General features: G+C 44.4%; 1 protein-coding gene across 4 annotated transcripts in view; it reads right to left on the reverse strand.

Moving 5' to 3' along the window:
* SYT2 (synaptotagmin 2) overlaps window positions 1-23218 on the reverse strand; it is a 136664-nt gene that overhangs the window by 43702 nt on the left and 69744 nt on the right. The window contains exon 1 of one of the 4 annotated variants that reach the window (XM_082227425.1): window positions 19862-19983. The exons of the other annotated variants lie outside the window; for them this stretch is intronic. The gene's annotated coding sequence lies outside the window, so the exon portion shown is untranslated. Of the gene's footprint in view, window positions 1-19861; window positions 19984-23218 lie in introns of those variants that run through there. 4 annotated transcript variants of the gene reach the window in all.

A 23218-nucleotide genomic window follows, 5' to 3' on the forward strand; every position in this document is an offset into this window, starting at 1 on the left:
ACAATTGGTCATTAAAGTTACTTCCACTGCATGTAAATTGCTACACAATATTCAAGGCCAGAGAGAGGAAACAGAATGTAATGTAAAATATACATTAGCCTGGTCCTCACAAAACGCTAAACCATGGTAAATAAAACTGTGGCTTATTAAATTATGGTTTAGTGTTATGTGTGAATCTTGCCCAGTAGCTTAAATATGTTTTGTTTGCTTACTGCCAACAAACCACAATGTGAAACCATGTCTTATTGTTGGCTTACAAACTTTGATTTGTTTTAACTATAGCTTTGCATTACATGGGAATCTAGATCCTGATCTTAACTATGTTTTTTTTTAACCACTGCATGCCAAGTGGTCACCAAACCACAAAAGACACAAGGCAAGAATACCTGGGGAAAAACACAACAAAGTTTGAGAAACAAGGCATGGTTTGTTTGATCATATGTGGGAAAACTCATGGTTAACTCATGGCTTGTTAAGCAAAGATAGTTTAGCATTAGGTGCAAACCAGGCCAATGTCACCCATACAGTACATACTCATTTTTTGTGCTATCTTCTGCAGTACAAACAAGTTTTTGAAGCAACGCCTACAAATACTACATGCCAAATTCATATATAATTAAATAAGCCAATGATATTTTCTAGAATATGTTCATGTTTTTTAAAAAATAAAGATTTATTTAAAACATGTATAGGCAACCTTTCTAGGTCAAACCTCTGGGGGGTAGCTTCCAATATGCAAACTGCCATAAAAATTACCCACAAACCAGCACTAACAAGAAAACATTAAAACCAGCATAACAGCACAAAGACAAATGACCAATAGCTAAAACACAACTCAACCAAGCAGCAGCCCAATTAAAACTTGTGCAAAGGTAATTTTAAACAAGTGGGTCCTTGATGCCCTCTTAAAGTTCTGCAACAAGTGGCAATAATTCAGTGAAATCTTTAGGTTGTCATCATTGCAAGACTGCATTCTACCTTCTGCCCAACAGGTGACCACCAATTAGGAGCTTTAGGATTGAATGCCTTGACATACTGCATACTGCTCTTGGGTTCATGTACTGCTTGTTGGTTTCCCACTGGTCACTGTGACAACAGGATGCTGGACTAGATGAACCACTGGCTTGTTTCAGCAGGCTCTCCTTACCTGATCGTGAAACTGGATGCAGTGCATCTGATCGTCACCTACACAGTTCATGCCCACTGCTTGATGGGGGGATACTTGTAGGATCGGCGCAGGTTGTGCAGTGTGCACCACTGCCTTCTCACTTTTCCTGTGGAGGTGTCCAGGAATGAGAACATTCTTTCCAATGAATGTCCCCTAGAGGTACAGCCCAAACCCAGAAATGCCCAATTGTGTGGCCAGTTTGACAAAGGAAAAGCAGCGGCAGAGAAATGATACGAAGGCAATATTTTCCTCAGATATTTGCAAGCAAGTAGGAGAAGCACTGCCTGACCCTGTAACCCAACGGAAGCCGTCACTGTGTCACAAATGGAAGTGGATGACAGAAAGTCAGAAAGAGGTCACCAGTGGACACAAAGGTCCTTTCATTCAAAGCTTCTCTGCTTTATAAACAGAAGCTTCTTCGGTACTTTTCGTTTTCACTGCACATGATTCTAATTCTTAACAGCCTTGTCTGTGTCTTCATTTCTTAGAGGAGAGAGGCACTGAGCCCAAGGGCTGAGCTAAACTTTTAGAAAGGAAGGCCCCATCTGAACTATACATATAAAGCAGTGTCATGCCATTTTAAACAGCTATGACTTCCCCCTACGAATCCTGAGAGCAGTAGTTTGCTAAGGGTGTGGAGAGTTGTTAGGAGACCCCATTCCCCTCACAGAGTTACCGTTCCTGGGAATTGTTGGGGGAAACCCAAAAACTGGTTTAGGGGGCACATGGGAGCAGGAGATGGAGAAGGGGGAAGTCCCATTGTGCGAACGGACCTCGTTCTCCTCTCACATGCCCCATTCAGCACTACATTGAGTTCCACACACAGGAACACAAGGGCTTTTTCTTTTGGATTCACATTACAAACTCGTTTAAGCAAAACTCTTTTCTGTGCTGCAGTGCAGAAAAACAGAAACCAGTATTAGAACCGAGGTCAGTGGTCATGTTAAACCAGCACTTAGCACATGGTTGGCACTGCATAAATGTTAACAGTTTTGCCAGTACACCAAGCAGGCTTCCAGGTAGGTGACCTATCAGACTTTTGGGAGGGCATTAATCCTTAAACTGAAACATTTTGTGTTCTGGCATTTGCAGCTGGGATTCAAGCTCATTAGGCTTGTTTTGCATGCCTATAAATAGTCCAGGTTGTCAGTTTTGTAAAGTTTAAACAGCTATTTTAAGTCCAATAGGTTCAAGGTTACTGGTTTCTGAACCTTAGTTCCTATGATTCACTGTGGAAATGTTTTCCTTATCTGCTTTTCATTAAGCAGCTCCAAACAGCACACTAGCTACTGAGCAGGCCTGTCTGCTTCTGCTTTTACCCTGCGACTTCTACACAGATCTTCTGGTCCCGCCTTAAATGCACAGTGTGGAGACAAAGTGTTCACTGAGAGAGTGAGCTGGTTGCTCATAACAAATGCTAAGTCGACTATGGCTTAGTGCATATGTGCAAACATGAGGGTTTTAGAGAGATTCACATTGCTGTGCTCCTCTGCCAGTCCTTTTTCTGCTGCACTGCAACTGAGCATAGCAATGGTTTGATGTTGTATGTTGTCTGAAATCAGATTCATAGTTTGTCTCCTCCAGACAAATCATAAACTGTAAACCCAACACAAACCATGAGCCCAAGTTGCAACCACACACTAAACCAAACCAAAGTCCCAACTTTATAAAGAAAAACACTTTACAAAGTCCAAACTTCTAAGCATTCCTAAACAAACATTTAAAAAACATTTGTATGTCTTAACAAGAAACAAAAGCTGTTTTCTAAAAGAAATCAACAAATGCTTCTAGCTTTTAATTTATTATTGCTGCCTATAGACCAAGACTAAGAACATTACAAATGCAAACACAATTGCTCTATGCAGAAGCAGAATATAAATACAGCACTCAGTAGTAGGCAGTATGGTGTAGTAGTCAGAGGACCGAGGTTCAAAACCTCACTTAGCCATGAAGCTCACCGTGTGACCTTGGGCCAGTCACTGTCTCTTGGCCTAACCTACCTTGCAAGAGGAATTAATGAGCCCAAGCTTCATCCCAAGCTCATTCCCTTAGCCCCAGTTTGGTGTTGCATCTCAACCAAGTTACTATAGAGCTGTACCTTTCATACTGCAATGGTTTGTTATCCCTGCCTTCCCTCTGCAATGGTTCAACCCCCAGTAAATAAAAGGAAGAAATGAAGTATGCCTGCAGAGGACAACCAAGCTCCTAGGCACGCTCCTATACAAGGGCAATCTGTTTGAAGAGCTCCCTTGCAGTGCAATTTGCTGCAACAGCTCTCCAGGCCTAGGCATCTGTGCACCTGTTAAGGTATTTTCCTCTTCCAAACAGCTTTCAGTTGCCAAAGGGGCAGCTTTCCAAATCACATCCATGTTCAGCTCTAATGCAGAGTTAACTTCATTAAGCTAGAGGAGAACTATCCTGTGCTGCTTACAAGGACAATTACTATGACAGCCTCTAGGGGGCTCCATTTGATAGAAAAAGGAAACTAGAAAATGCTGCATAAAATATATTTTTTGTAATGGTCTGAAACAGACCCGGTTGCCACTAGATTTCAAACAAGAGTTGGCACAGAACTTCTTGGATGTCTCCCTTTGCCCTTCCTTCCCCCAAAACGACAGCCTGGAGGAGCAAAAGAATCTCCCATTATTCTAACTGATTATTAAGTACAACGTCAATTTACGTTGGGGTAAGTGGCAGGAGCCCAAATCTTGAACAGGAGAGCTATTGGGCTCAGCAGCATGTAAACACAGAAGCCAGCAATGATCTTTTTGCCACTAAGAAGAGCTCAGTCACCAAAGCAGAACAGAAAGACAGCATCTGTTTATTTTTTATTTTTTTAAATTGAAGGGAAAGAAATTATTTGTAAACTATTACAGTGACTAGACAAACTGTGCTTGAACCTGTGAAATGGATAGAATTGGATAGTAATGTAAGCCTTACAGAAATGCTGCATGTGAATGTTCAATCCCTCAGTAATCCTTAAAACAAGCCTCTAAGGTAGGTTAGCATCATTATCCCAGTTTGGAGAGGGAGATAGTGTCTACTTCTGCCTATCCTCTGAAATCCTGAGTGAATTCACGGTGGAAATGAATCTTACATATAGTAAGATTTTTTACCCTTAATATGGGGGTATGCACAGTAGGGGGGTAATAAAACTGAACGAACCTATAAAGATGTTGCGAAGATAGCCGAAGTAATATAAGTGAAAAACTTTTATTATTCATAAGCAGTATCTAAACACGAAGCCATTATCAGCCCACACAGTATGACAACTTCACAGCGATTCCTAACATTATTTATTTATCCCATTATTTGTCACTCTATAAGAAGGGTTCTCTGGGCAGCATACAAGATGAAAACAAAAATAATCTATTACAACAAAATACTATCAGAATGGAGCAAAAAAGAAGGGGGGACCCACACACAACTCTAAAAATAAAGCAAACAATTAGAAAACACAGGGTAGAAGAAGAAGACACCACAATACAAAGCAGATAAAATGGAGAGCAGAGGATAAAACCTATTACAGGACAAAATTAATGGGATACCACAGCACAACAAAGGTTTCAGCAGCCCATGAAAATAAAATAAAAAAATTTGCCCAGTAACAAAAAGACATCAAAGCAGGTAAAAGACTGACCTCTCTTGGATAACATGCTGCAACCAAGGGACCACTGTGGAAAAGGCCCTGTTGCTTATAATTCTTCCACAATGCTTTATTTTTGGAGTACTCAAAAGAAGGGCCTCATCCAATGATTTCAAGGCATGGGGAGTTTTATGTGAAAAGAGATGATCCTTCAGACACTAAAGTCTCAAGCTTGTGCTTTAAAGGTTAATCCTGTACTTTGAATTGGGCCTGGAAAAGAGTCAGTGACGGTAATGAAGTACTAGCATAACACGCTCATAAATCCTGGTCCTGTTTATACTACCCCAGCCTTATTCTGCACCAACTGGACCGTTTTCAAAGGTAGTTCCATATACAACACATTACAGTAATCCAATACAGTGCATGGCTCACTGAAGCAAAGTTCTCGCTATTCAGGTAGAATCCTAGCTAAACAGGTAAAAGGTGCTGTGGGCCCCTGATGCTATGGGTTTCTAATGACGAAGATGGATCAACAAGCACCCCCAGACCATGATCCTTATGATCCTGAATGACCCTTAAGAGGGAATGTGATCTCTTCCAGAACAGGTTCAACACTACATACTTGATTAAAGGAACCACCCACCAACGGTACTTCCATCTTCTCTGGATTAAACCTCAGTTTATGTAGCCAGCCTCTTCACTTGTGTTCAGTGAAAAAGAGAAACAGAGCTTGGTGTCATTCACATGTTGTTGTTGTTTAGTTGTTTAGTCGTGTCCAACTCTTCATTACCCCATGGACCAGAGCACGCCAGGCACTCCTGTCTTCCACTGCCTCCCGCAGTTTGGTCAGACTCATGTTTGTAGCTTCGAGAACACTGTCCAACCATCTCATCCTCTGTCATCCCCTTCTCCTTGTGCCCTCAATCTTTCCCAACATCAGGGTCTTTTCCAGGGAGTCTTCCCTTCTCATGAGGTGGCCAAAGTATTGGCGCCTCAGCTTCAGGATCTGTCCTTTCCTTAAGAATGGATGCGTTTGATCTTCTTGCAGTCCGCAGGACTCTCAAGAGTCTCCTCCAGCACCATAATTCAAAAGCATCGATTCTTCAGCGATCAGCCTTCTTTACGGTCCAGCTCTCATTTCCATACATTAGGTCACATAGTGGTGACCTAACACTCTTAAACACTCAGTCATGCCATGGAGTCAAGCAAATGATATGTTGGAACAACCCCATGGTTGCCTTGGTGGTTTAGGAGCCCTAAGCCCCCTTGGATATGCTGAGCTCAACATGAATGTTAAGATTCCTACAAAGAGAGACACAAACTGAGCAATGACCTTGAGAGTCCTCAACACCAAATCAAAAACCACCTACATTAGCTTAGTCAGGGATTCTGATGTACAATAAAAGGTACAAATACTCCAAACTGGCACTCAAAAAATGGACAGAAGTCTGGGGAAATAGAATTCCTGTAGCTTGGAAAGTGCTCCCCTCAACCCTCAACTCTATGCTGCTGCTGAACAGAGAACCCAGGGAGGGACCAACTCCCCAACTCCCCAACCCCACCCTAACCCATCTCAGTTTTATGCAAGCTAGTCCTAACTCACATCCAAATCAAAGATGAGAGCAATTTTGATATGAACCAACAGATTGGAGGGCATACTGGTAAACACCAGACAGAAGGGAGACTTCCTTGTGCCTATGTCTAATTGAACTTCTCATTACTCAGCATGTGAAACCCATAGTACCAGAGTTATAATTACTCTAAGATCTCATTATTAGTAAAGTATTACATGTTGGGATACTGCCAGGGAGACAAAGTCCATCATGGCCCCACGTCACCTCCGGACGTCTATCGATCTCCCTCTGACACGCAGTATCAGCAATTAGCGACACGAGCTCCAGAAATAGCTTGCCACATTCCAGAACTGATGCACACTCTTATCATCAGATAATGCACAGCGAAAGATGCACGCAGGAGAGCATTTTTCATAAGTTTATTCTGCGTTAGTCAGAACAGAGAAAAACATGACTGCCTGCTTCAGTGTTTCAGGCACCGAGAGAGAGAAACGAAAGCAACAGAAAAACATAAACTTCCTGTCAACAGGAAATACGCAGACTCTGTGACTCTCAAAGCCTGCTCCCTTTTAAGGTAGAACGGAAATATCCTAACATCACACCCATATATGATGATGTGCTGTGACAACCCTTTATCCTATGATGCATATTTAAATAAAATAATTTTTAATCAAATTGAGCAACTGAAACAATTCATGGAGCCAGAATACAGATGTCTGTCAGCTGCCAACAATACCGAATACACATTTGGGAATAGGCAATATATTGTCTAGAGCATAAATCATACTAGATGCCTCTTCTGAGTCATTTAGGCCATTAAATTCAAAGGGTTACAAATCTTTTATAGAGAAGCTCATTCTTCCAAGAGTGAGATTTTACATCTAATTTTTATGTGTTTGTTTATTTTTAGTCATCACTGTGGGCAGTGCCACTTGCTGGTACAGTCAGGAAGAACTTCCATTTTTAATCTTCCACTGGTAAATGGATCGAAAAGTCCTTATGCCAAAGGGACATGTGGGCTGATAGAAAACTCCAGGATGGAATGTTCCATTTTGGTGCCAAATGAACTGAATGACAGGACTGTAACTCCACATTAAAGCAAACACCCGTTTCATTCTTAGAAATGGTAAACAGACATCCAGTGAAATCGATGAGCACTTTGCATAATTAGGCAACCAACCCTTTGAAGTGTGACCAGCACATGTTCAATTTTTAGTTACATTATTTGATGTGAAAACCTGGAATATTCTCAAAGATCAGACTCACCTTACCTTTCTTGTCTGAGATGTTCTGATGGTACCATATCTTTGCATATGGTAGATGTGGGGCATTGTGGCTATGTTTCCCACACAATGGAAGGAATGATATAAACACATAAATCCCCAACTCCACAATTCATATTTTTTGTCAGCACTTTTATTTCCTACTTCTCATGTGCTAAGGCACTGGACTGGCAATACAGGAAACTCCTGGACAGAACGTGCTTATGTGTCTAGGACTGATCTAGGGCAAGATTCTTCTCCCCAGGCTGAAACCCTTATTAGAAGACAACAGAAATAAATGAACTGAGTATCAATCAATGAACATTTATCATCACAACCCCTTTGTTTTTCAGTAGGTACAACTTTGCTACACAAAGAGATAAATTAGAACAGGAATAAATGCATGCTAGTTTAAAAACTAACAAGCACAGCAGATGCCAAGGCCATATTAAGACATGCTGTTTGAAAAGAGCTACAGCTCCATAGTTATGTAAGGTTCTGTGCTTCCAGCATTCAAAATTCACCAGGCGCATTTTGCACCTGGCTATCAGCCACTTGCGACCAAGTGAAGATGCCCAGGTGCCAGGATGGCATCTGATGTCTCCACCATCTAGAGGTGTATGCCTAGGGATCCTTGGATCTTGACTGTTTTCACACACCAGCAACACATCCTGTAGAATTCTATCTGCTATATTTTATCTGCACAATTAGAGTGAATTTCAGGAACCAAAAAGTCGTATTGAAAAATATTACTCTCAAGCCACCTGGCCCCAAAAAGGCAACAAGGCATTCCATTTTGTAACCCGGGTTTAAGGAGCCATTTGGTGTCTAGCTTATATATCTGAGTTTCTAACACTGATTCTAACTCCAAGCACCCAGCATGCACAGTCAGTGAGTGACCTTCTAGTCCAAAGATAAGCCAAAGACAAATTTCTTACAAATGAAAAAAATTGGTTTTGGTCCATATGAAACAGAAGCTTAAAAGAAGGATAGGTGACATAATTTCTTCCCAATTCTCTTTCTCAAGGTCCCTGGAGTGAATTAAGATTTTCAGTTTCAAAGCCATTAAGGCAGAAAAAAGCTAATTTCCCACAGACATTCCCCCAAGTTAGGAAAAATTAACCGAGGAGTAGACAGGAATTTACACTGCGCTGTGTCAAGGGCTGTGAACTTGACTGGCTGTTTATTTGGGCAGACTGAGCAATCCTAGCCAGGAAGAACCATTTCCACTAGATAAACACTTTCTCTTGATCAAAGGAGGAAGATTTCGTGACCTGCCTTCATGCTTCCCGCAGCAAACTGCTGTCTGAATTGAGAAGAACAACACATAGCTGTTAGCGAACACTATAACATACCTGACAAATCAGGTTTGTATCTTTCTATACAAACATGAAACTAGGCTTCCTTCATGCCATTTCTGGACAGTGTCACAATTTACCCTTCAGCAGTGGCATAGCGTATGCTACTGCTGCCTGGGGCCAGGGTGTGTGCATGCGCCGGGGGGGGGGGCAGGGCACAGTACAGAGGGAGCCCACTTACCAACACCACTAACTTCAAGACCACACTCGCAGTGGTATCGGTAGTGAGGGCGGCGTGAGTGCTTCCAAAAAGCTTCTGTTTTTGGTTCAAAGCTCATTTTCTAGACTTGTCCTGACAAACTTTCTGCCTGGACCCAGAGCCCAGCTCAGATCAGATCCTGATCAGCCTCCCATCCAAGAGAAAAATCCTGCAGAGGCTCCCATACATTCGCCCTCAACTTGGACTTGCTGTTATTCATGGACGTGGATAATTTACATTTTTGCTCTGTAACAGTAATAAGTGACAATTAAACCATTTTAATTTAGATAGCAAGGAATTCTTGGGGAGGACCAACAACCACAGCTGCTTATAGACTTCAGCCTGTTCTCTGCAGTGCAGTATTCCAGGTGGGACAATGACCTTTCAGTCTCTCCAGCAAGTCAATCTCTTCAGCTTACTTGCAAAAAAACAGAAGCAGTTGCTCCACGCAGGCTCTAACTCCCCGGTCAATACATGCTAGGGTACAGCCTGGTGCTATGTACAGTGGTGTCTCGCAAGACGAAATTAATTCGTTCCGCAAGTTTTTTCTTCTTGCGAGTTTTTCGTCTTGCGAAGCACGGTTTCCCATAGGAATGCATTGAAAATCAATTAATGCGTTCCTATGGAAACTGCTTGCCAGGCTGGCGGTGCGGAGAAGGGCTTTTCTCCCCACCGCAAGCCTTCAGGACAGGTACGGGAACAGAGGGGAAGGGGCGCAGCGCTTCTCCTCTGTTCCCGGGGCTTGCGGTGGGAGGAGGGTTTTTCCTCCCCACCGCCAAGATTCAGAACAGCATTCTGAATGTTGGCGGTGGGAAGGAAAACCCTCCTCCCACCGCAAGTCTTCAGGACAGCCATCCGAAGGCTGGCGCGGGGAGAAGGGCTTTCCGCCCCACCGCCAGCCTTCGGAGCAGCCTTCCGAAGGCTGGCGCGGGGAGAAGGGCTTTTCTCCCCACCGCCAGCCTTCGGAGGAGCCTTCCGAAGGCTGGTGCGGGGAGAAGGGCTTTCCGCCCCACCGCCAGCCTTCGGAGGAGTCTTCTGAAGGTTGGCTCGGGGAGAAGGGCTTTTCTCCCCACCGCCAGCCTTCGGAGGAGCCTTCCGAAGGCTGGCGCGGGGAGAAGGGCTTTCCGCCCCACCGCCAGCCTTCGGAGGAGCCTTCCGAAGGTTGGCGCGGGGAGAAGGGCTTTCCGCCCCACCGCCAGCCTTCGGAGGAGGTCCGAGGACAGTGGGGAAGACGCGCTGTGCTTCCCCGCTGTCCCGGAGATTTCCCTATGGGCTTTCGTCTTGCGAAGGAAGCCCATAGGGAAATTCATTTTGCGAAGCGCCTCCAAAACGGAAAACCCTTTCGTCTAGCGGGTTTTCCGTCTTGCGAGGCGTTTGTCTTGCGGGGCACCACTGTACTTTCTAAGCACCTGATTGGGTATTTTTGTTTGCTATTATAAGCTACACAGAACCACAAAGAGTCTTGAGGCACTTTGAAGACTAGGTATATTTAATATGGCATAAGCTTTTATGGACTGCCACTAATGCCATAATAAATATATTTATAGTTGAGAGCAATCCTATGGAAATATCTGCAGCTTAGGATGCAGCAGATCCCCAGCTCATCCGTCTGATTCCCAGCTCAGCCTGTGTTAAGTACCCAGCCCCAGCTCAACCTAAGATACACCAATACACTGTGCGTAACTTGCTCATCCTGCCTCAGCTGGCTGGGCCAAAGCTGCCTGAACTGAGGCTGGCGTAAGCCCCAAAAGATGGCATTCCAGGGGCAGGACCAGAGAAGGAGGACTTAGGCTGGATTCTAAGCCCATTCGCCTGGTCACATGATAATGGCAACACAGTGCAGAACTCTGTTTTAAAGGCTTGCTTTCCCCTCTGCCAGGCTTAGGCAGAGCAGAAGCAGTAGCCTTGCTGCTGAAAGGGGTTTAGATCTGGTGTATCTTTATGTCAGCATAATTTATACCTGCTTGCCTTAGACCATCTTATTATGCGTAGGACAACACTCTGTTGTTCTTGATGCAACAAACTAACATGGCTACCACTTTGGGGGGGGGAATGCAGAGACTTGGTGCTCTCAGATAAAAAAATCCATCAATTAATGGTTCATATTGAAAAGCATGGCATTAAGAACACCACTGAATGATATGTCTTTAGATTTTAAGATGTGTTTTTGCCTTCTATGGGCATTCACAGTATGTTTTTTCCTGAGACAAAGATGCTACTCCCACAATATGCTTCATTGGGTGCTATGGTCTACACAAGTATGCTGCTTGCATCCTTACAAGAAAGGATGAAAGAATGGTGGTGACTCCACTATGCTTTCATATTAAAAACATGTATTCATACTGGGTTGTTAGAAATTTGCCTAGTAATTTGCACTGAAATAGCAGAAGAGCTGCCCCTTATCCACAGTTTATTCATCCTAGCTATTTTCACATTTATCTGAATGTTAGCCTCATCACCTGTCCAAAATGTCTAAGATAAGCCACAATGTTTGAAAGTGCCAAAAGAATAAAATCAATTGCATGTAGTATAATCAGGAATATAAACCCTCGCCAAATCCCCTCAAATTAATAGTCCAGCTCTGCATACCCTCCTGTCTCAGCTTCTCCTAACTCACACAAGAGTCTACGGGACTACAGGAATATGCTTAGACTTGGACCATTTCCAGGGAGAAATATGTTCTAAAAGAATTGACAGCACTCACACACCACACTTCTCCCACCCCAAATGCATTGAGGGTAGCAGAGCCAAGTGGGGGAGAGGCAAAGCAGTGGGATCAATGGGGACATCCCCTCTCTCTCCTCTCCTCAGCCTAATTAAGTGAAACTTTAGACATCTGCACAGAGGTACAGCCATCTACTGTTGTCTTGCTATCATGGTAGAACTGGATTTCATAGAAGACTAGCAGAAAGTCTTGCTTGGCTATAAAGCCCAGCCTGAATTTGCCAACCCCTGCTCAATAACTACCCACAACATAAACCATATTCAACATTGTGAGCCCCACTATACAGTGGTACCTTGGGTTAAGTATTTAATTCGTTCCGGAGGCCCGTTCTTAACCTGAAACTGTTCTTATCCTGAAGCACCACTTTAGCTAATGGAGCCTCCTGCTGCCGCCACACAGCCGGAGCACGATTTCTGTTCTCATCCTGAAGCAAAGTTCTTAACCTGAGGTACTATTTCTGGGTTAGCGTAGTCTGTAACCTGAAGTGTCTGTAACCTGAGGTACCACTGTATAGTGTTGTGGTGGGGTTTAAAGGGCACACTTCATTTCTAACTGGCATAAGAAAGTACACTATATTCTTCCTTACCTGTCATGCTGGATCCATCAACAGCAGTAGCATCCCCAGGTACATTTACTTAGGAGCAAGCTGCACAGACTTCAATGGTACTCACCTTGAGAAAAATATAGTCAGCTTTCCATTCTAATTCAGCTTAAATCCTTTATCAGGGCAGGAGTAGCCAATGTATTAACCTCCAGATGTTGTTGGACTACAACTCCCATCAGTCCTGATCATTGACCATGCTGGCTGGGGCCGGTGGCAGTTGTATTACCCTGCCCATGCAGGAGGGAAATTAAATTTGTCCTTGAATTTTCAAAAGGAATGATCTGATTTTATACTGAAATTATTGTAAACAAAGCAAGCATTGACTCTGCCATATTGATAGCATTACTGTACATCTACGATAGAGTTCCCAAATCATAAATCTATGGCTAGTCCTTGAAGCTCTCCAGACAAGGTCCTTTCCTCCCAAGTCAGCAAATCATTTATCTGGGGGAAAGTCATTCAGTTTAGATTACTTTAAAGAAGTGATCTAGTCTGAAAGGAGACACAAACAAAGACAAAATATGGTGGCTAGCAACCGTCTTTGTCATGCCCTGTGTAAGAACCGCAAAACCTGTCTTCCATGTTCAACAAAACATGGGAGCAAAAAGCAGGTGCACAAATGACTACTGCTTGTTGCACTGGAACTGGCAAATGCATGCGCACCTTTCCTTACAATGCAGCGATTCACAGAGCAAGTGTATACATGCTGACTCTGAAGTAAGTCCCATTTAATTCAATGGGGCCAACTCCCAAAGGACAGTTTTAATCCAGTCTTCTGTAACATCTGCAGTTCTTCCTAATTTTTAATCATCAGATAACTGGACTAGTCAGACCACAGGCACATTTTGCCCAATGCTGTTAACCAACTGTTGTCGTCAGCAGCAGCTAGGATTATTGGTGCTTGGAGCAGCAGCTCCCCAGGGAATAAGGTAAAGGTCAGCTTTTCATCATGAGATCCTTCAATTAGAGATAAGCACGTACAGTTGCCTTAAGCCAGCCTCCCACAACTTGGTGCCCTCTAGATGTATTAGACTAGAGCTCCCTCCATTTGCTCCAGCTACCACAGCTGCTGGTGGCCAAAACATCTGGAGGGAACCAGGTTAGAGAAGGCTGCCTCAGACCAAGTCATGCCATTTGGTCCTTCCACGACTCTGCTGTCCATTTCAACTGGCAGCTGCTGCTCTCCAGTGGTCCTGTGCCACCCGAAACTCTTTTATGCAGATGTGCCAGGGATTGAACATGAGTTCTTCTGGATGCAAAAGATGTGCTTTACCACAGAGCTATGCTGGGAATGGATCCATTTGGAATGCTTTTACTAATTTTAGAATTGTAATGGTTTTAGCTGTCCTTATAATTGCATATTATGTGGTTGTAATGCAACCTGGGACCTTGCGGTAAAGGGCAGATAAGAAATCTAGAAAACAAACAAGTGATTTGAAGTTGATGATTTAGATTCCACAAAGCAGGCATTCATCAAGTGAGCTGTGCTCCATGCACACAAGGGAAAGCCTCTGTTATTTGTTTGTTTGTTATTGTATTTATATCCCACCTTTCCTCCAAGGAGGTCAAGGTGACATACATAGTTCTCCTCCTCCCCATCTTATCCTCACAACCTTAAACGTCAGGCCTCTGCTACAGTGAGCTCATCCCATCAGTGGTGCTCCTCTCTGCCAGTGGAGGCTGGTGGAATGAGGCCCACACTTCCTCCTAGCCAGTCATCAGCACGGAGGAGATTAGGATAGCATCCCTAGTACATAAACAGCTTTAATGCATTCACTGTTATAGTTCTCATTATAATACGTATGGCAAAGCCATACAAGGGATGAGGTTTTAGTAGCTAACACTCTGTTTAAAAATGAGCACCTGGTTTTAAAACTGTAATGCATATCTGAATATAAATTTTATAAGCCTTGCTATAAATCTGATTCCATAATAGTGTTGACATTACTTAATAAGATTTAGTCTTGCACCATGCTTTTTTCATGTCTCAACTATTTTGAAAACTCAAACCCTGATGCAATTTGTAGGCTAGGATGATAATGATGAGTTTTACACTGTTTTAGAATGTTGAATACAAGCGCCCTTAGAACTGTTTTTATACAGCTACCAAATCATTTCTGTGCTAATAGCTGCCCTTGAAGTGGAGGCTTCTGACTTGAAGCACTTTGATGTCCACTGTCTTTCAAGTGCACTTCCGAGGTCCCTTTGTGCAGTGTCTGTATACAGAGGAGCTGTCCATTCAGCTTGGTGCTACTGAAGCCCCTAGTGTCTGATGCTAGCAAATGCATCCTAGCACAATACTGGTAGATCTTACACTGATCCCAGGCGTTTGCAGCTTTACATGGATTGCCAATCAATCAATCAATCAATCAATCAATGCATGCAGGGGGGAAGAGAATGGGAAAGCTGTAAAAACAGATGACAATCGCATCAGCCATTGGGAGAGCATTTGGGTGTGGCTGGAGTCTCAGTGGAATGTAGAGGGTGAAGGAGGTTGCAAAGAGATTAGAGACTACTGGAGAGATTTGAAGAAGGCCTTGAAGAGCTATAGAGAAGGTTGGAGGGATTTGCTAAGGGTTTTTAAATGGTTTTCTGGGTGGTGTTCTGGCTTTATGCGCTTTTGCTTATACACGCAATAGCCAGGGATGTACTGTAACTCCCACATAAGATGTGATCTGCTTCTATTAACATTTCCACTTGAGTTCACTCACACCCTCTCATGCACTGAAATAACATATGAGAGTCCAAGGGGGTGTACTGCAAAGGCCCTCCTCCCTCCTGCTAGGTGCACATTCAGAGGTTGTGCAGATGTCCATGCATTAAGTTCCTTCACAAATAGGCATTTCCTGAATGGTCCAGGATCTTGTATTTATGAGCTCTACCCATAAAAATCTTTGTGGAGGGCCCCTCCACACAGCCACCAAACACACAGGTGATGTTGCCCATGTACACATCGGTAGCAGTGGGTGGGGCTACTCAGTGCAACTCCTCATGAACTTTTTCAATGCATGAGGAAGTTTGAAGCCTGTCCCCCAGCATGAGTAAGAAATGCTGATTTTCTAGTAGCTTCATCCTAGAGTCTCATTTGCTCCTTGTCTTCCTAAGGAAACTGAAAGTTTTCCCAGATGGACAACACTTTATTCTTCTGGTTTCGAAAAGGCTGAAGAGTAGACTAGACAGAACCCTGAACAAACAAGGGTTCTGAGATCCTAGGAACATAGGAAGCTGCCTTATACTGAGTCAGGCAGTTGCTCCATCAAGCTCAGTACTGTCTACACTGACTGGCAGCAGTTCTCCAGGGTTTCAGGCAGAGGACATTCCCATCTCTTAACGGGAAATGGTGGGGATTGAACTTGGAAACTTTTGCTTGCAAAAAACAATAATGCTCTAGCACTGAGCCATGGCCCTCCTCCTGTTCCTGTTACAGAATAAAACTTAGTTCAGATTTATCTCACCTTCATGAATGAGTGCACAGGCCAAGGATGCTTTGGCTAGCTGCACAGCTGGCACTGACACAGGTTTCCTGAGACCCTACATAGCATTTACATATTTAATATAAAGAGAAGCTGTGTCCAGTATTCCTGACCTTCAGCAATGTTTAATTGCTAGTGATTGCTAACCCCAGAATATCAGAGCACCTCCCAATGAAGGCAGATATCAGCCTCCTGGAACTAAAATATCCTATTCATTTTGCATAAGTGAATTGCATAATGCCACTGAGAAAATAATACACAAAGCCAAGGAAATTTTTGATTTTAATTTAACAAATTTACGCCATGCCTTTTGGGGCAAGAAACTCTCCAAAGCTGTCGGGGCTCACAGTGCCTGATCTCTACACATTAGGTAAGGAATTTCACTAGGATGAACCTGCAGAGACCCAGAGAAATCAGAGGAGGGTTACAAATGGATACATGAATCAAGAGAATGGACTAGAACATGGATGGCTTTAAAACCTTAATGGTTTTTAAAAGGAACCAGAAAATTTCATGGAAGGTTAAGGCTATCAGAAGTTACTAGCCACGATGGCTGTGTGCTACCTACACTGTTGAAGTATGCCTCTTAATGCCAGTTCATACGTTCTCATGAACTTTAGAGGCTCCAAAAACAAGCATGAGATTTTGCAGCAAATCTCAACCACAGGTCTCCAGCCCCACTTGCTAAGACTTCTAATCTGAAAAGGCATTCCAGGTTTTTCTGCTGTTAGATGGTAAATGGCACTTTAGGAAGTCTGAAAGACATTTGTGAAGTTAGCCAAACCAGGCAACACGAGTACTGAAATATATTTATTTTCTGCAACACCATCTTATGCATGTTTACCCAAACATAAGTACCACTGATATTCAATGAGGCTTACGCCCAAGATACTGTTGATAGGATTGTAGCCTCTCTATCCATATGAGCCCAGGCTCTGCATGCAGTGGTGGTTCTGCTGGTCCACAAAGCCCTGCCTGGGGAGAGGGGTGTTAACCTAATCCTAAATATTATTACTATTGTTATTAAGAATTTATATGCCACATGGATTGGATTACTTTTCTTTTTATTTGCAGAGTAAATCTATCAAGCAATGTGTAATCTTCACACCAGTCACTTAGCAAAGCTTAACAAAGCTTGCAAACTAACATTTGCAGACTTCATTTCAAACACATTCATTTCAACAAGATTTAAACCAGAAATGATTGCTACATCCAATGCAAAATTGCAGGTGAGCTATAAAACCCATAGATTCCAAAACACCACTGAACTTTGTACTATTTATCAGTATTTTCTCTTACCATGGGGAATTAATTGCTTGCAAGGCTCAACTGGTTAACATTTACACAGCATTTTGAGACCCTTGGAGCGAAGAAGCTATTGGCAGAGATTCCAGCGATGCAGCGCACAATGGTGGAATATATTGTATTTCTAAGCAAAGTATGCTCACCAAGGAGGCATAAACTACGTAATTCTAACTTGGGGCATGTTCTCACTAGCACATATTCCTTTAGGGCACTTTATCCCCAAGGGCTTTTTAGTAACAGAAGAGAACGCACAAAGTTTGAGAGTTAGCAGTTTCAGTTCTAACTCACCATTGTCCCAGATGGAGCACTTGGGGAGAATATATATCCCTTCGGTAATCACCATATGCAATAAAGGATGCTTGAACAGAATGTAAATTGGAGAGAATCAATGTGATGCCCTTCAGATATTGTGAACTACAGTTCCCATCAGCCCCAGAAAGCATGATCAACACTCAGGATTTATGAGAGCTGGTATTACCCAGCTTTTAAAATACTGCAACCCAGTTGTGAGTTAGGATCTACCAGCTGAGGACCAGTGATCTAGAAGTAAAAGGGATGGTGTAGATTCAGCTAGTTGGGACCCTGCTGTCACAGTGACCCCTGCTGTGAAATATTCAGGTCAATGTAGGTGTAGAACAAACCATCACCCTGTGCAAAGAGTGTCTGGTAAGGAAGGGCAGCAAGAGAAAGCCTATGGTCCCACAGAGAAGCATCTTTGGACAGATGTCTTAATGCACCTGAATCCATCTTCTCACCATGCATACAAATACATATGTTATCCAAATGTTATCTTTCCCAGCTACTTTACCTGTTTTGAGGAAATTTCATCCTCCCAGCACTCAAGAGTTATTTTATAGGTCTGACAATGAAATCCCCACCTAACACCACACATCTGTTGTTGCGTGGAGCATGCTCACATAACTATTTATGAGCACTTATTGGCTATTACCTGTGACATCACTGGTGGCATGTAATGCCTTCCCTACCTGATGCTTTGTGATGTTTTGTGAACTTTACCCAAAAAGGTTGCTTTTTAAACAACCTTTTGGTCCTCACTCGACTGAATACTTCTTAGTGTGCCATTCCTTAAACACTGTTTGTGGAGCCTTTTAAAGGGGAGACGATAAAATCAACCAAGGTAACAGAGAATCATAGAGCTGGACGGGACCCTGAGGATCATCTAGTCCAACCCCCTGCAATGCAGGAATATGCAGCTGTCCCTTACAGGGATCGAACCTGCAACCTTGGCATTATCAGCACCATGCTCTAACCAACTAAGCTATCCATTTATTGCACACTGTATATCCTTCTCTTTTTTTGCAAGCCTTCACCCCACTCCCATCATTTGAAATTAGTTCTGGGTTGTACAGTCTCCCTCCCCAATACTGGAGTGAGCAATTGTTTGTAAATTCATACACACACACACACACACACACACTTGATCTGTTTCAGCATAGCTGCTACCACCTCCCCTTTGCAGCAAGGCCATTCCCCCATCCCCTACTGTGCTACTTTTACTGGATGAAGGATAACACTAGCACAGCAATTAAAAATGTGAGGGGTTTTCCTCTTGCTATCTGTTCCCCACAAAATAAACATAACTCCATATGGTCCAATACAGCAAAAGTCTCCTTATTGAAAGGAAGTTCAAGATCTTGAGATTCTTCTTCTTTTTTTAATGGATATCCCATCACACAAATTCTCCATACACACCCTTACCTGAGAGCAAGTTCTATTGAACTGAATGGAATTTGCTTCTAAGTAAGCATACATAGGATTGTACAGTACTGCGAATCTGAAGGGTACCATCCAGCTTTAGTTTAGCACTTCACGAGCAGCGACGCTTCCTCTTATGCACCCCCCCTCCCCGGTTTATAAATCCGCAGCGGGCTAGTCAGGCTTTGCAGCCTCAGGAGTCTGAGCCAGGACTACATCGGGCAACCTGAGAAATGCATCTGAGCCTGTGCAGAGTGCCAACTCCCCCCCCCGCCGCCCAGTGTCAATGGCTTCTAACGGACAGCTCGAGACGAGGCACACCTCTCTTCTTTTGCAAATGACCCACTGAAGACCGCCCCACATTGATTTTTTTCTGCTGCAGGGTTTACAGCCTCGGCTTCGTTTCTAAAATAGGAGGGCTGAGGCCGGCAAACACTCTGCATACACTCAGCGGCACTATTTGGGGCTGAGCCCCAAACCCTCTCCGGCAAGAGCCCCAGTCTGAAGCCTAGCAGGGAGGCGCCAAAAGGCGAGCGAAGGCACCGCCGCCTTCTGCAGCGCGGGCCGCCCGCCCTCTGCCGCCTCCTGCAAACTTTCGCCGCAGAGCCTGCCGCACTCCCGGGGACGCCACGCCAAGGCCGGCCCCCTCCTTCCCTCTCGCCGGATTCCCCGGCCACGCCGCCTCGTCCACCGCCTCGCTTCCGAGTTTTCCAAGGCACTTAGCAGAAGGCGGACGGAGAGCGCGAGTGCGCGTTTGTGTGTGTGTGGCGCGCTCGAGGTCTGCTGCACTTTTGCTGGCGAGGAGCCGCCGCACTGCTGGGGGATTCCCTCCTTCCTTCCCTCCTTCCCTCGCGCGGGGTCTCCACAAGCCACGAGGAGCCGCAGCCTTACCGGGTGGGTCGGTGGGCGGGCGGGAGTCCTCTCAGCGCCAGGCTGGACGCCGCAGAACTTGGGCTCCTCGCGAAGCTCCCATCCAGGCGGCGGATGCGGCGGCGGCGGCGGGGCCTCCCTCGTTCCCTCCCTCCCTCCTTCGCTCTGCAGTAGTACAAACACACACCGCGCGCCCCGCTCAATTGTCATGCTTCTCACATCCGGCTGCATACAGCGCGGATGGGCCCGGCCCTCCCTCCCTCCCTCCTCGCTGGGTGATCCCGGAGGGAAATCCGGAAGGCGGACTCCTGGCCCGGGCGAGGGGGTCGGGGGGCGGCCTTGTCTCAGCCCCTCCCCCGGGCGAGGGCCAAGTCGGGACAGGCAAAGCAGGCGCCTGGAGCCTCCCTGAGGGCCACATGCCTTTCCCTGCGGGGGGTGAAGCTCGAGGCAGCAGGGGGCACAGCAGCGAATATGAGCGTGACTTTGGTACTGTAGGGCTAATTTGCACTCCTCCCTTGTCCTCTATCCACCGGACAGAGTTCAAGGACGCTATTGTTTTGTTTAATTATTGCATTTAAGGTAAAGGGACACTTGACCGTTAGGTCCAGTCGTGGCCGACTCTGAGGTTGTGGCACTCATCTCACTTTATTGGCAGAGGAAGCCAGCATACAGCTTCCGGGTCATGTGGCCAGCATGACTAAGCTGCTTCTGGCGAACCAGAGCAGTGCACGGAAACGCTGTTTACCTTCCCGCTGGAGCGGTACCTATTTATCTACTTGCACTTTGACATGCTTTGAAACTGCTAGGTTGGCAGGAGCAGGGACTGAGCAACGGGAGCTCACCCCATTGCGGGGATTCGAACCGCCAACCTTCTGATCGGCAAGTCCTAAGTTCTGTGGTTTAAGGCACAGTACCACCCGCATCCCTACATGACTTTGGTACTGTAGGGTACCGTATTTTTTGCACCATAACACTCACTTTTTTCCTCCTAAAAAGTAAGGGGAAATGTCTGTGTGTGTTATGGAGGGAATTCCTACGGGTGGCATGCCTACGGATTTTCCTCCTCTAAAAACTACGTGCATGTTATGGTCGGGTGCGTGTTATAGAGCGAAAAATACGGTAGTTTGCACTCCTCCCTGTCCTCTGTCTGCTGGACAGAGTTCAAGGACACTACTGTTTTGTTTATTTGTTGCATTTATAGCCCTCCTTTTTTTCCTCCAAGGAGCTCAAGGTCATGGACATGGTTCTCCCCCACCTCATTTATTGCCCACACTCACCCTGTGAGGCAGGTCAGGCTGGGAGGCTGTGACCGGCCCAAGGTCACTCAGGGAGCTTAGTGGCCAAGTGGGGATTTGAACCCTGCTCTCCCAGGTCCTAGTCCGACACTGTAACCACTACGCCAGCTAATAAAAGCACTCAGGGGGGACTGGCGGCCCACAGACAGTATTGAAGGCTGCATTTTACCCCCAAGACCTGAGATTCCCTACCCACAGGGTTAGAGAGACAAGGGCACAACAGCAGTCATTTCCCCTTTCCTCCCTCTAGCTTGACAAAGGTTATGGTTCAGAGAATTCAATTTATTTTATTGTGAGATATAAAATATTGATGCAATCACAGTTCTGCTCCAGTGCAATGTGTGATCTGCTATAAGGAACTGGTTTATATTCTGGTGCATATTTCACCAACAGCGTTATGAGCATGTGCAAAATACAATTCTATATAGTTAACTTAAATTAGGGCTATCCCTACACATTCGGGACTAGGAGCACAGCTGAGAGATCAGACAATAAGATTTACAGCACAATGTGCACTCAGAAGTAACCTTACTTCTAGCTGGCACACTTCCAGGTAAGTGTGCATAGGATTTGAGCCATAAACACTATTTTATTAAAGAATTTATAAACTGCACTTTAAACAATTTATAACTTTGTTTCAAAAGTTTAAGCAAATAAAAATGTCAAATGCTTCAGTATAAACTGGTTTGCAAAATCACGCTGCTATATGTTGTCAAGCACTGATTTAATTTAGCATAGAGGGGAGTGATGAAATGTTTGTGTGTCAACTTGCTTCTTAGCACATTATCCACATGTTACATCACAAGAACTGGGTCCATGGCACATGCCTCATATAACTTCAGTTTCTTGCTTTAAAAACTGCCAGCAGATTTTTTTAAAAACAAAAGAATGTTTTTACATCCCACTTTTCTGTATAAAGTACACCATGCAGGCTATGTAAGTGGAGTAATAATACCCTAGGTTGGGGTACTAGTGTGTCATGATGTGTGTATAAAATCAACAGCATGCACATCTATGTTGGGATAGTTGACTATCAGGAAGAAAAAGATAACCTAAAATAGAAACAATTTTACTTGCCTGGGAATAACAGCCTTTCTTTAGCAGTGGGTTTGCCTGTTACTGACAATTTTTAGTGACTTTGCTATTTTACAATTTATTAAAATATTTACAGTCTGCCCAATACCAAATGATAGCAGAGTGAGATTCACAAATAATGAAAACTCCAGATCCTCTTAGGTCAGTTGTCTGAGCTTTAATTTGAACCTTTCTCTTCTGTTTGAACCTAAGCTTCCGCATTACTGTAACTTGGGTAGCCAATGTGGTGGCTTTCAGGTATCATAAATTACAACTCCCACCATCCCTGGCCATTAGCTGGGGTTGATGGAAGTTGGAGGCCAAGAAATCTGGAGGGCAGCAAGTGGACTACACAACACATCCACATTATCACCCCTGCTGGAGGTTCTGTGTTGCTGAGTGAATGCAGGAAAGGAGCTTGGGTCTGATTTCCAACACTGGTTTCAACTGGATGGCTGCTGTGCCCTCCCACTGCCCAAGGTGGTAAAACATGCTGTGAAGCAAGAGAAATGCCTTCCATCCTTTTTGCCAAGCACTGTGGATACATTAGGGGTGCAGTCCTGTTCACATCTGAGAGTAGGTCCTATTGAATTCAGGTGTCCATGTTTCCATAAAAACTTTCCTAGGCTTGGTCTACATGGCTGTGATCGTATGCCCCATCAAATGTAACAAACACTTCTGAGTATATGCAAAGGACTGTCCCCTAGGCTCTTTTGTTCACTGAAGTTAGAACATTGGAAACTGATTTATTCTGAGTCAGACCATTGCTCTATCTAGTTAAGTATAGTCTGGCAGCAGTTCTTCAGGATTTCAGGTGTGGACATTCACAGCCCTACCTGGAGATGTCGGGGATTGGACCTGGGCCATTCTGCATGCAAAGCAAGTACTCTGCCACTGAACCGAGAAGGTCAACATTTCTGCTCTGAACAATAATTCCCATTTAGGATAAGGTGCTTGAAATTGCAAGTAATTAGGCAGGAATATTTAGAGGTTCTATGTCTGGGTGTCA

This window comes from Podarcis vaucheri (assembly GCF_965113315.1).
Source record: "Podarcis vaucheri genome assembly, chromosome: 6".
Classification (NCBI taxonomy): Eukaryota; Metazoa; Chordata; class Lepidosauria; order Squamata; family Lacertidae; genus Podarcis; species Podarcis vaucheri.